The sequence below is a fragment of the Mesocricetus auratus genome, unplaced genomic scaffold, assembly GCF_017639785.1.
Source record: "Mesocricetus auratus isolate SY011 unplaced genomic scaffold, BCM_Maur_2.0 contig_10503_pilon_obj, whole genome shotgun sequence".
Taxonomy (NCBI): Eukaryota; Metazoa; Chordata; class Mammalia; order Rodentia; family Cricetidae; genus Mesocricetus; species Mesocricetus auratus.
Window position 1 is genome coordinate 34,133 of NW_024434967.1, and position 4,427 is coordinate 38,559.

The window sequence follows — 4,427 nt, forward strand, 5'->3', positions numbered from 1 at the left end:
TTTGGACCAAGTGAAATCCCATGCTGAGTAACATCCCTCCCCTGGCATGGCCCAGGACTGTTGCTCAGACCATTTTGTATTTTGTGGAGTGTTCAATATCATGTTTGATCTACCTGCTGTGACATTTGGAGGTACAAAGATGTTTGTCTCTCTTGTTCTTCTCCACTTGCTTGATTCACAGGCCTCATAAAGGGTGACTCACTCTCAACTACCTAATGACTCTCCTCTAAACTGTAGCTGAAGTTTTTTACTCTTTACTCTTTGGGGGCCAAACACCCAATCCCCCCCAAAATACACAGAGACTTATTCTTCTTAATAAATGCCCAGTCTAAACTTGGCTTTATTCTAGCAAGCTTTTCTAAATTAAGTTAACCCGTTTATCTTCTTCTATATTTTGCCTCTAAACATCTTACCTTTCTTTATTCTACATGTCTTTCTTCCCTTCCTACCAGTGGCTGGCTGTGTGGCTGAGTGGCTGGCCCCTGGCATCCTCCTCCCCTTCTTTCTGCACTCCTCACTCTTCTCTTATTTATTCTCTCTTCCTGGCAGCCCTGCCTGTTTCTCTCTCCTGCCTCGCTATTGACCATTCAGCTCTTTATTAGATCAATCATGTGTTTCAGACAGGCAAAGTAACACAGCTTTACAGAGTTAAAGTAATGCAACACATCTTTTCATCGTTAAACAAATATTCCACATCATACGAGAATGTAACACACCTTTAACTAATATTCCACAACACTAGATAGCTTTTACATACTCCCAAACATACTTTATCCTAGGGGAGAAACCAACCAAACAGACTGGCAAGTTGCTGTAACAGCATCTGGCCACAGTGTAAATCAGGCAATGGATTTCAGTGGCCTTAAAAAGGTACCTTTCATGTTAAAATCTTGCTGACTTAGAACGACATATGACATAGTGCTAAATGGTAGGAGACAGATGCCGTCAATAAAGCCTGATTCTACCTCTGAAACTCCCCCTGCCTTTGCCAGTCTTGCACAGCATTTTACATTCTGTAACTCCATGAAAAACTCCCCATTTCTCTAGCCTCCTTGGTCCTGCTGTCTGTCTCTGCATCCAAGCAGTCCCCTGGCTAGGTGCCAGGGTCCACTCATGGTCTTTCTTAGATGGCACTGACATCTGCTGAGAACTTGCCTCCCCAAATAGGTGTCTGCCTGGATCCTCCAAGGCTTCCCAGTGTACCAGCCAAAATGATGGATTTCATTCAAATCAAAGCTCATCATTTACCCCTTCCATAGCCCCTCCCCTTTCCTACATCTTTCTCAGGCTCAGTTATCCTTATCCTTCCCTGCCCCCCACTCACTCAGCCATAACTCAGTACTTATGCAAGTGGCTTTAAAATAAGAGGGTTACAACTACTCTTGTCCTCTACAGCAAAACTCTTCAAGGAATCTCACTTTTCACTGTCTGCCCAGACTGTCTTTTGAGGCTGAGGGTCCACTACTCTTCTCTTTGTCTTCAAACTTTTCTCTGTGCACAAGTGAAAGTGATATCATGTCCTTACTTTAATAGTGTTTTGAGGACTGGAGAGATGGCTCAGTGGTTAAGAACATTGACTGACTGCTCTTCCAGAGGTCCAGAGTTCAATTCCCAACCACCACATGATGGCTCACAACCATCCGTAATGAGATCTGGTGCCCTCTTCTGGTCTGCAGGCATACATTCAGACAGAATACTGTACACACACTAAATAAGTAGCTTTTTTAAAAATAGTGTTTTGATATAATTGCTCATTTACCCAGACCTCCTACCTTATTTAAATCAAGTTCTTATGTTTAAAAAGATTCAACTGTTTTCCCCATCTTAAGATTTCACTGTCTGAGCCGGGCGTTGGTGGCGCACGCCTTTAATCCCAGCACTCGGGAGGCAGAGGCAGGCGGATCTCTGTGAGTTCGAGGCCAGCCTGGTCTACAAAGTGAGTTCCAGGACAGCCTCCAAAGCTACAGAGAAACCCTGTCTCAAAAAACCAAAAAAAAAAAAAAAAAAGATTTCACTGTCTGTTAAAAGAACTTTTTATTCAGTATAATTTGGGTGAAAGGGATATAATTCTATAGTCTCTGTGGCGGTATGAGTTTGGCTGGGGGTGGGGCCCCTGGGAAGAACGCTGGGAAGTGGCTTTCTGGGCTCCTGGAAGCAGAGGAGGAAGATGAGCTCTACCAGACTACTTATGGGGCTTTCACAGAGGAATCTGGAGATGATGAGTATCAGGGAGACCAGTCTGATACAGAGGATGAGGTAGACTCTGACTTCGACATTGATGAAGGAGAGGAACCATCCAATGATGGAGAAGCAGAAGCGCCGAGAAGGAAGCGCAGAGTTGTCACCAAAGCCTATAAGGAGCCTCTAAAGAGCTTGAGGCCTCGAAAAGTCAGCACCCCAGCAAGTAGCTCTCAGAAGGCCAAAGAGGAAAAGGCACTGCTGCCCCTGGAGCTACAGGATGACGGCTCTGACAGTCAGAAGTCTATGCATCAATCTACAGCTGAGCACACACGACAAACATTCCTTCAGTTCAGGAGTGGCAAGGACAGTCCAGGAGGTGAAAGGGTCCCCATTGCGAGCGACTGCTAATCCAGGAAGAGCTGCTCAGGGAGGCCAAGATCACAGAAGAACTCAATTTATATTCACTGGAGATCTATGAAAGGCTGGAGGCTGACAAAAAGCAGGTTCACAAGAAGCGCAAGTGCCCTGGGCCAGTAATCACCGACTATTTGGTGACAGTGCCACTTGTTGGGAAGCCTGATCCCAAGGAGGAGAATGTGGACGTGGAAGGACTCGATCCTACTCCTACAGCTTCTGCACTGACTGCACATGCTGGGTCTGGACCTGCTGTCCCTCCTGCTCACGCACCTTCATCACATTTAGTGATGATGCGACATTTCAAGAGTGGTTTCCCAGGCCAGCTTCCTGGCCTGAGTTCCAGAGCCTGCAGATCGCCTGGGAACTGCACAGAGCTCCCAATCCCGGCAGGAGCATCAGGTAAACAGGCCAGCTTCCCGGCCTGTGTTCCAGAGCCTGCAGATCGCCTGGGAACTGCACAGAGCTCCCAATCCCGGCGGGAGCAAAGCACCCCAGACTCCAGATCTTCTCTCCCACCAACGATTCCAGGAAAGGAGAGGAGGCTGGGAGTACAGGGAAGTAGCTGTCCCTCTGGCATCATCAGGTAAACAGGCCAGCTTCCCGGCCTGAGTTCCAGAGCCTGCAGATCGCCTGGGAACTGCACAGAGCTCCCAATCCCGGCGGGAGCATCAGGTAAACAGGCCAGCTTCCCGGCCTGTGTTCCAGAGCCTGCAGATCACCTGGGAACTGCACAGAGCTCCCAATCCCGGCGGGAGCATCAGGTAAACAGGCCAGCTTCCCGGCCTGTGTTCCAGAGCCTGCAGATCGCCTGGGAACTGCACAGAGCTCCCAATCCCGGCGGGAGCATCAGGTAAACAGGCCAGCTTCCTGGCCTGTGTTCCAGACCCTGCAGATCGCCTGGGAACTGCACAGAGCTCCCAATACCGGCGGGAGCAAAGCACCCCAGACTCCAGATCTTCTCTCCCACCAACGATTCCAGGAAAGGAGAGGAGGCTGGGAGTACAGGGAAGTAGCTGTCCCTCTGGCATCATCAGGTAAACAGGCCAGCTTCCCAGCCTGAGTTCCAGAGCCTGCAGATCGCCTGGGAACTGCACAGAGCTCCCAATCCCGGCGGGAGCCAAGCACCCCAGACTCCAGATCTTCTCTCCCACCAAAGAGACCAGGAAACTACAGGAACCAGGGAGACCAGGGAGTAGCTGTTCCGGATCAGGTACAACAGGACCCAGCATAGGGTCCAGGGGACCAGGTAGGAGGCTAAGCGCCCCAGATTCCTGTTCTTCTTCTCTACCCACGGACCAGCATTTGGACAAGGCATAGAAGAACCACCAGATTACTGGACTTACTAGCACCCACCAAAGGGAACTCTGGTCCCCAGACCAGGAAGGGGCTCTTTCTGCACCCACTAAAAGAAGAGATGGGAAAGAGACAATACAAAAACACAGTCAGCAACAGAAAAACAAATATGACACCGCCAGATTCTAGAGACTCCACACCAGCAAGACCCCAATATTCAAACGCGAAGGAAGCAGAAGAGAACGATCTTAAAAGCACTTTCATGAAAATGATAGAGGCCCTAAAAGAGGATATTGGAAAATCCCTCAAAGAAATGGAAGAAAAAACAAACCAAAAAATGCAAGAAATGGAAGAAAAAACAAACCAAAAAATGCAAGAATTGGAAGAAAAAACAAACCAAAAACGGCACAAAATGGAAGAAGAAATGAAGCAAAAAATGCAAGAAATGGAAGAAAAAGCAAAGCAAAAAATGCAAGAATTAGAAGAAGAAACATACCAAATAAGGCAGGAAATGGAAGAAGCAACAAAGCAAAAAA

At 48.0% G+C, this 4,427-nt stretch overlaps 1 pseudogene; it reads left to right on the forward strand.

Annotated features, from left to right (window-relative positions):
* The first annotated feature begins 2,088 nt into the window (after nucleotides 1–2,088).
* Nucleotides 2,089–2,916, forward strand: LOC121138676 (annotated as a pseudogene).
* The last annotated feature ends 1,511 nt before the right edge of the window (nucleotides 2,917–4,427 follow it).